Source organism: Rhagoletis zephyria, unplaced genomic scaffold (assembly GCF_001687245.7).
Source record: "Rhagoletis zephyria isolate East Lansing unplaced genomic scaffold, Rhagoletis_zephyria_1.1 Rzeph_scaffold_09844, whole genome shotgun sequence".
In the NCBI taxonomy this organism is placed as follows: Eukaryota; Metazoa; Arthropoda; class Insecta; order Diptera; family Tephritidae; genus Rhagoletis; species Rhagoletis zephyria.
The window spans coordinates 11,913-21,811 of record NW_016166922.1 but is presented as its reverse complement, the minus strand read 5'-3'; the positions used below and the strand labels follow the sequence as shown (position 1 = coordinate 21,811).

General features: G+C 33.4%; 1 non-coding gene across 1 annotated transcript; it reads right to left on the bottom strand.

Moving 5' to 3' along the window:
* Positions 1–9,443: 9,443 nt before the first annotated feature.
* Positions 9,444–9,516, bottom strand: TRNAR-CCU (transfer RNA arginine (anticodon CCU)). The gene has a single exon. It is a non-coding gene; the product is annotated as a tRNA-Arg (tRNA).
* Between the last annotated feature and the right edge of the window lie 383 nt (positions 9,517–9,899).

Genomic DNA, 9,899 nt, shown 5'->3' with positions numbered 1-9,899 from the left:
GGAAAAAGGTTAATTTTCTTGAAGAAATTAATATACGAGCATTTTTTCTTGAGAGCTGCAAACTGATATAGGAAATTTTGATAGAGGAAAATGTCTTTACCTTTTTTTGCGTCAATTTATATGAATTTTTCATTTTTCTTTAGTGCTTGAAACAGCTCCTAAAGTTCGANTGAATATACATAATTGTTATAAGGAAAAAGGTTAATTTTCTTGAAGAAATCAATATATGAGCATTTTTTCTTGAGAGCTGCAAACTGATTTGGAAAATTTTGATAGAAGAAAATTTCTTTACCTTTTTTTGCGTCATTTTATATGAATTTTTCGTTTTTCTTGAGAGCTTGAAACAGCCCTTAAGGTTTGAATTTTTTTTTTATTCACAATGCAAATTCAAAATGAAAATATCGTTAGAAAATGGCCCCATCTAGAAAACCGGTATACAGATCCGTAATCGGCGTTTCTTTTGTGTCAGTTTAGCGTCCCTACAGTGGGGTTGCGGGTTACCTTGCGGGTGTGGCAGCAAGAAAATTCTAAGGAGTTGATTTTCCTACGTATTTTTGGACCACCCTTATATACATTGTACGTAGTATGTAAGTAACTATGTATGTATATACAATTTGCATCGCGTACTCTTCTTTAATATTATTCAAAACCACATAGTAATGGAAAAATGGCTTTGCATTTATATAATCATACACACATACACTCATTGGTGTAATGAAAAATAAAAGGAAGCAAGGTACATAAATGGCCACGAAATCGACCAGCTGTGGTATAGCCATATTCCACAAAAGTGAATTACGTTAAATTTGAATAGAAGAAATGGCAGTTTCGCATGCACAAACACAATGACTGTACAAAATTACATTTATAAAGAGATGGCGTTTTTGTTTGGATTATAGCTATGTGCATTTATAACAACTTTTAAGAACAAGTACAGCTGTTAGCTGGTATAATGCGCTTAGCTTAAGACAAAAGACAAAAGAGACAAAAACAAAACATATGGAAACATAAATTTATCAAGCGTAGAATGTAGGTTTTTGATTTATTGTCAGCTGAAATGGTTTTCTTAATAAAACTAGAAGCACACAGTCTAAAAGAGTCCGTGGTAGGCTTTGTGGTTAGGCGAAGCGTCTGAAGTAAAATTGTACTAGGTTTTCTTATTATGTACAAATACAGCATATTTACAGGTGCACATATAATAATATAACATATAATATACATAAGTTTTAGTACTTAAATAAAAAATGTTGATTTTTTTCTTGATCTGGTTCTGAATTAACTTTTTGTCCCAATGTTTATACAAATAAGCGGCTCGAACTTGAAATATTTGACAGCGAGTTTCATAAAACAACCACCAACTAAGAAGGCTGAAAAGGATTTCAAAAATTCGCCATGGAAATTCCCGATTTAGAAGTTCGAGCAAACATTTTACTTCACATATGTATTTAAATCCATAGTTAGTTATAAAATGAGTAGATACATGGGTACACAGCTGGAAAATAATGAGATTGTCCGCAAGTAGTAGGACGGTCGGCAACTCTCACGAGATGGCTAACTAAGAAAGCTAATATGTATGGCTGAAAATGAAATTATACATTGACTCAAAACCGATAATAGTTTTTTTTGCATTCTAAGACCTTCCTATAGGTAGACCCGTTCCAATTAGTGAGCGTCTACTAAATATAATGCCAATAACCATCTTCATAATAAAAAGCGAAATAGAGTAAAGGGGTTTTCAAGAAATGGCAAGTAGATGTTGAAATGGCATAAAAGCAGCTGCGTGGGAGCCAATAATCAAAATCTCCTTTATTGAAGGTACCCATGTGTGTGCATATGAGGATACTTTATTTTGACTTTAAGGGCATCAGTCGAAAGCGTGTTCTCCTGGACATTTTCACGAAAAGTTTTGGTGTTCTTCGCCAGTATGGAGTTACTTTCATGGATGGGTGCTGGAAAGATCGACACATCTGGTATTTATACTCATGGCTCCAAGACTGACGATGGTGTCGAAGCAGGAGTCTATGGTATACAACCCAGAAGACTCCTTTTCGCAAGCATGTCATTGAGGAGAGGGACTTCACAGGGATTCATAGCCTCAGGATCCTGTGTCGGTCTATCATGAAGCTCCGTTACTCGAAATTATTATATCTGGATATGTCAGGAAGCGCGATATTAGTGGGCTAATAGGGAAGGTAACTAACACAATAAATCATTTATTTCATAAATATCAACTATATTCAACAGTTTACACCTTAATAGGCACGCTACAACCGAATAAAAAGTTGCCTTAAATAAACTGTTGCCGCAGTCACGTCTGTGTGTATGACTTTTAATGGGAACTGAACTAAATTAATTTCACGCATCTGCATAAAAATGGTTTAATGGTCTTTCATGTCAACTTAATATATATATATATACATACATACATATACACATTATGCATACAAACAACTCTGCTTAAATAGCACAGAATTGCAGTACTTAATTATATTACGCCATAACGCCGAAGCTTCACACAAAAAATGCCAGCTGTTTTGTAGGTTTTAGATGTGACACCTAAGCCGCAAAATATATAAGTAAAGGTCACCAACACAGCCAACTTTGGCTGCAAGCTGTCGGAAACGCCACAAAAAAGTGTACAGAACTTTTCGAAATGGGCGCACACATTTTATATGCTTGGAATGTTTGCAAATTTGTACACCTACATACATACCTGCATGTATATATGTGTATATAAAAGTGTATGTATGTAGGTTAGGGTGGGTAAATTTTAAATAAATAGGAGGATTCTACGTGTAATTCTGAGCAGAAACTATGGGTCTAAAATAAATTTGAATTTTTCTAAATTGCGAAAATAGGTTTTGAGAAAATGTGAAAATTTTCCCGGTTGCGCCCTCTACCGGAAGTTTTGTGAAAAAGATAAGTGCAGAAAGGATTCCTTATACAAAAAAAAACCTTATAACCTGTTTTTATACAAAATGTAAGCACTTTTTTACGACGCTATCGCAAAATGCTAAGAAACTTATTTTCGCAATTTGAAAAACTCCAAGTTAATATTAGACCCATAGTTTCTTCGGCAAATTTGCTTAGAATCTTTTGGTGCTATACGCGCATAAGGGGAAAAAATCTCTCAAACAAAGTGATACGCCCTAATGTAGGTATGCGCAGATGTTATGTACGAAGACTTTTGCCAACAATAATTAAAAGTTTACTTCGTAGTAAATAAAAATTGTTGCTGTTTGACGGTGGCAATTGACAGACGGCGGCTGAGGATGTTAAAACTCAAACACTAAGAATCGACATTTATTTGAAAAGCGGCATGGAATTTGTAGGAGGATGTACGACATACTTGTGTACACGGTAGAGTAGGGTGTGGTAGAGTTTTAAAGATCTTAACCCTCATGTGATCAAAAAATAAATTCTCAATAAATTGTAAATATATTTATGATTAATATCATCGTGTAAAGCTTGTTATAGCAAAAAATATTTGTTTCGAATAAAAATAGTTAATCACTTATACAAACATACCTACGTAAGTATTTAGTACCTACAAAAGAAATAATTCTTACACTACCATTTTAGTTGTATGAATAAGGGTTAAAGCTGCGTATACTTTTTACTTTATCAAGTTAGTTATTATTGAAGTTTTAATTGAGTTTGGCCGCAAGCACATAAGTTTGTTATACTGGGTTTAAGTATGCAACTATAATTGATTGAGTGCTAATGGAAGCCATTTAAAAGTTACTTTCACTAAGAAAAAAACAAAAATCCTTCATTCCTGTACTATATCGCGATGCCGTAAGAGTTTCGTTGTGAAAAATAAACAGCTTTAAACAAATAAATGAATTTCTTTCAAACTCGCAGTATGTACCGAATTTGTACCTGCGTTGATATAAGCACTCTTGTAAGAACCATTTGAGTTTTCAATTGCGTGCGTGAAGCAAAGTTTTAATGTGCTCACGGCAAGATAAATCTTACACAGTTAAAAAAAAAAAACCAGCTTCATTAGTGCAGAATGCAAAAGTTGCTTTAGCCTGAGTTCCGACCTTCACCCATCCGTTTAATGGATGAAATTTTTTTTGTATGAGATTTAACGTGATAATAAATGTTTCGCGAGTGGGTTGGCTGAAAAAATCCTGGATACTCGTACTCATTTGTTTAATGAACAAATTATATATCAATCGAAAGTTTTAAGCCTTTAGATTGTGGAAACGATTTTTTTATTGATATACCCGCATTACAAGTTCTTTAAAAATTATTTGGAATTGAAATTTCTTGCATTTCATGAGTAAAGCTGCTTTTCTTAAGGTTTCTGTTTCAAATAGTCAGACAAAAACAAAAAAAAAATCAAAAGACACGATAGAATTGATATACTCAAATTGATATATATATATACGAAACTATGGGCCAAATATAGTAAAACTGCGTTTATAATTTTTCACTCTGACGTCAGGATTTTTGATTTTTCAAAGGACTTTGAAATTTTAAAGATATGATTAATTCAAAAAATTATTTAAAAAAATCAGTGCAACGTAGTTAGAATAACAATATGGGATATGGTACCCATATTGTTATTCCAACTACATTGCACTTATTTCTTTAAATAATTTTTTGAATTAATCATATCTTTAAAATTTAAAAAGAATAAAATTTTTTGGTTTACAAGGACGAATTGGTCTTGAAAATGCACTTTTAATAAATTTTATCTTTTTAAGTTAATTAAGTTTGCAGGACAAAATTCGATGATGAAANTTTTTGAATTAATCATATCTTTAAAATTTAAAAAGAATAAAATTTTTTGGCTTACAAGGACGAATTGGTATTGAAAATGCGCTTTTAATAAATTTTATTTTTTTAAGTTAATTAAGTTTGCAGGACAAAATTCGATGATGAGGTCGTGCGTTTATTAGTTCTCAAACAAAATTTTTTTCAGAAAAAAATATTGCATTTCCATATCCATTCGTCCTTATGCATCCAAAAAGTTACTGGGTTATAATTCCACAGAATTTTTAATTTTACGTGATACCCTTATTGTTATCCTATATTGCACCGATTTTTTTAAAAATAATTTTTTGAAATAATCAACAATTTCACAGTTTGCATTCATGAGTTCTAATCACTGAATATTAAATGAAGAAGACAATATTTTTGTTAGAAAAATGCCACTTAAACGCTTTCTACGGTACCGCATGGCGTATGATTAACTTTTACAATTATGACGTATCTTCATCTTGCAAATTTCACTTTACCATAAAATATTTTATTATTTATAATTCTCGTCCAACAGATTCTTTGCACAATAGCATTAAATTTTGACAGCAATTTCTTGGCTAAACTTTTTGTGCATTGTAATTGTTGCCGTTAAATAGTTTCAATTAATTATGAGCGCACTTCAACACATACATATGTACTTACATAAGCGAATACCAACGGGAAAACTAACTATGAAATGTGTTTGCTTTTCCACACGTGTGGCATGCATATGAATGACTATTGTGAGCCTAAATGCAATGCAATTTTATAAGTCAAGTACTTGCAACGAGTATTTTCATTTATATATATACTTAGTATGCAAGTATTTGGTATATGCACATTTACTATTTGAAAGTATAAAAATGCGTGCGTGTGTGTAAATCTACCTGCGTGTCAAGGTTAACTTGCCACTGGTCGCACAAATAAATTAGAGAATTTTGCAAAATTCAGACCTGAACTCAAATGCTGGAGCGCGTATTATGCAGCTGGATGTAGGCTAATATGTATACATTAGGGTAGTGCTTAAATGAAGGAAGAAAGTTTTTACATCAGATTTCCAAAGCCTGAACTCCTACGTCGATGCTACTATAGTCGAAGATATCGCATATAAATTTTGGTCCCTATTGGAGTCGGTTAAGGCGTGACGCACAGGGCGAAAAGTTCTATGTTTTTATGAAATATCCTCGACTTTAGTAGTATCGATTTTGGGTATTAAATAAAAAAAAACAATATTTTTAATTTTTCGAATCCATAGAGGCATCCGGCCTTTGACCCCTTAACCGTCTTCAATCGGGACCAAAATTTGTATGAAATATCCTCGACTTTAGTAGTATCGATTTTGGGTATTAAATAAAAAAAAAAAACAATATTTTTAATTTTTCGAGTCCATAGAGGCATCCGGCCTTTGACCCCTTTGCGACACGNAATATCCTCGACTTTAGTAGTATCGATTTTGGGTATTAAATAAAAAAAAACAATATTTTTAATTTTTCGAATCCATAGAGGCATCCGGCCTTTGACCCCTTAACCGTCTTCAATCGGGACCAAAATTTGTATGTGTATCTGTGGCCGTGGTATTACCGATTGGGGGGTGATACTGAAAAAAATCGTTCATTTGATTTTTTAAGGACCCCCCTAGTATACATATTGTATGTATTCACGTGTATATATATGACTACAGACGTGATTGTTAACAAATATTTGCAGTGTTTCTGATCACTATGGAAAAATGTGCAAGTTTTATTCAAATTAAGGCTGCATAAGTGAAGCCACATTTGCAAGAATTTTGAGTTTTACCCACAGACGGGCTCTTATCGTATATTTCCCAAGAAAAAAGCGAAGCTCAACCCCCTCGAAAGCCAATTCGCGTCACAAAAAGTATTAAAAGTATTCCGGATTGCACTTTCCTCCGAATGGGGAAAATGGGGCCGTGAGAAAACAGGACAAATCCCAAATACGCCTTCTGGTAGGCACCAGAGCTATTAAGTGTGCCAAGCAGAGAATAAGTTGTCACTGTTTTCACAAAATAAGCGGCGTTGTCTGCTTGAAAATTTTTGTATTTTATATATGATATCTATAAGCGGTTTTTATGAAATATAGATTTTTATCAGACAGACCGGTTTTTGCATTTCATACAAATCTTATCCTCAATAACCGGATCTATACCAAATTAGTGTGAGACCACCTCTGGAGTAACATCTTTGCCACGGAGTTGATAACCTCCTACTTTTTTGAAGTCGGCTAAAAATAATACCAAACTTGAATTTTCACGGATTTTTATTTGTTTTACTATTGATCTAAAAAAACTTTAAACCTTTTTTGCTTTGTTATTTTCTAAATAAAGCTGGTAATCTATAATGTTAATACTTTATTGTAATTTTTGGTCCTGACTTCATACCAACATAAGCATTTTCCGAAAACATCGATGAATTTTGAATAATTGCACATGCGTTAAAAACTTCAAATTTTAATCGCGCCCGACAAATTGTTTTTTTTCTATCTTTGTACTTAACTGTTTATACTTTCAGAAATGTTGGTTGAATACACATAGTACTCTTCTAATGCTTTGCAGTAAATATAATCCACATACGATGGCTTCAGTTTCATTCAAATTTTAGGCTTCGTTAAACGCGTGCGAAGGCCGCCGTCCTTATTCAGAATTTACCCATATACAGTTACTCCCGAAATTGAGCGTATGGCAGACATTTTTTTATATGAAAAAATAACAGCCAGCAAAAATATTCTCAAAAATCAACGCGATTTTTTTTGAGATTTGAAATTTGCACATTAAAAAAATTTAATGGGCTATAAAACTGCGTACCTGAATTCTTTTTAGAAATTCGTATTAAAAAGTTCGCAATTTTGCTGAAACTTTGCTGGTTTTTCTAAGGTTTGCTCAATTTTGGGAGTAACTGTATATGTTTCGTATAGCTCACTGCATTCCACACATTGTGCACTTGTTTGCACGCATCCATATGTATTTACAAAGAAGCCAACAGTTGGCTGTGATTTCGTTTGTAAAGCACAAAATGCTTAACATGCCAACCAGAATGTACACACAATTGCATTAGCCACAATGCAAAGTAGAATGAGATTTTGTTAGCATTCCTTTGAAAGTACTAACTTTTACATTACCCTAGGCACATAGTTATACAAGCTAGCAAATACCCGCACAGACATACTAAAAAATGTGTGCATACACATCATCCCTGCTGTGAGAATTAAGGCAAACTGATAGCAATTTGAGACTAGCAGTTAGTGTTGAGTATTAGCATGCGAGATTCAAGAGTTTATAATATGAAAAAGCATAAACCGAGACATATTAAACAGGTAGTAGCAGTAGAGCAACTGACTTGATTTTTTTTTTTAATTATGTGGTCGCTAAACCATCAAACATTGTTATTTTTTTTATACAAATACTTAATTGGAAAACCTCTTTTTCGAACGTTTGCTTAACTCAGGTGCATGAACGCTGGATATTGGGGCCAGCAAAGGATGTTTTGGTGCTTCTGGAATGGACAATTTTTTTAAATTTTTTTTTCACATCGCCCAGTATTATATATAAAAAAAACACTATTTTTTGACATTTTTGATTCCAGAAGCAACAAAAAAATACACATGCTACTACCTTTTACCAGTTCTGAGTATGAAAATATCCCTACAGGCATTGTATAAGTTCACATAGCATGATATAACATTAGATCAGGAGAGCAAACATGTGATTAGCTTACATCTAATGCAAATTAATATGTATCTTCTTTCATTTAGAGAATACTTGGTATATTCGAAATATATATTTGTGTGTGAACGTTATTGCATCTGAGTTGTGAAAAAATGTGATTAACCTCTGGTGGAGAGTGAAAGGTATTGGCGTGTACCTACATGTGTATTAGATTAATATGAGGTTATATTTCTGCTAGTTACTTTAAGAGAATTAATTTTTTTCCCCAGCAGCTACCGTATACTCAAGATTTTTTATGCTCCTGTTGTTGTAAATAAATGTTTATAAATGCAGGCTCTGGACTATTTTGAACAGAAAATGTCAGTATGGCATCTCTGTGCACTGTGATAGCCAATCTAAGGCTATCGTATCAAATCTTCATGTTTCTGCGTTTAAAAAATTCAGTTTTGAGTGTAATGTTCTGATTATATACAGTCGTTAGCGCAGAATTCTTCACCTATGGTCAGCAAAAATTTTTATACGAAGTTAGCATTAACTGGGTGTCGAATTGTGTGAAAATTGCTATCCATTAATTTCTCTTGGTATGCAGTTATGCTAAACAACCTCACCTCCGTTAAAAACATTGGCTTTATTCCAAATTTTTTTCATTTGATTCGGTCAACTAATTTGTAGTGCCATTTATATCTACAAACTTGTCTTAACTCGGCAGCATTGAAATTTCTTATCAAAAGGCCTACCCTACCTTTATAGCAGAGTTCCTGGTATGGTTTGGTTAACGTTTCTAAAACCTCTTTCGATCTTTTAATTTATTTTTGAGGTTATTAGCAGACCATTTTCGAATTTAAGGGCGGCTAACCCCCACCCTTTTTTTATCGCACAGCCATTTGAAGCCAGGGTGTTAAGTTATTGTGTTTATTGACTCAAATGACCCGTTGATCAACATACATAATTAGCTCTTGAGTCTTTGCAATAAAAAATATTTCCGAAAAAATATAGTCACTAATCCCTTTACCCCAGATGGGACTCGAACCCACAATCCCCGGCTTAGGAGGCCGGTGCCTTATCCATTGGGCCACTGGGGCGATAAATATGTAAACAATAAAAGTGAAATTCAATTCAGACACAATGTAATTAAACGTATAACGCACTGGCACACATATTTGTACCAATGAATTTCCATTCTGACATTTGTAGCTATTTTTATTTAGTCTTAAATACACAAATGTGTAGGTTACTCGTACATGTACATACATACATACAGGTAGTACATAGAAAAGCCATGCGGCGCTATTGACACAGATGTTTCCAACAGAAGAAATGATGGAAATGCAGAAATTCAGGTGATTTATGGCCAAGATGCTTTGTGCTCTAAAGAAAGCTGAATTGTAGCTGAACTTTTTCGTTGCGTTCGGAAAAGAGAACTCGAATATTTATTTAATAGTAATTTTAAAATGGATCTTAAAGT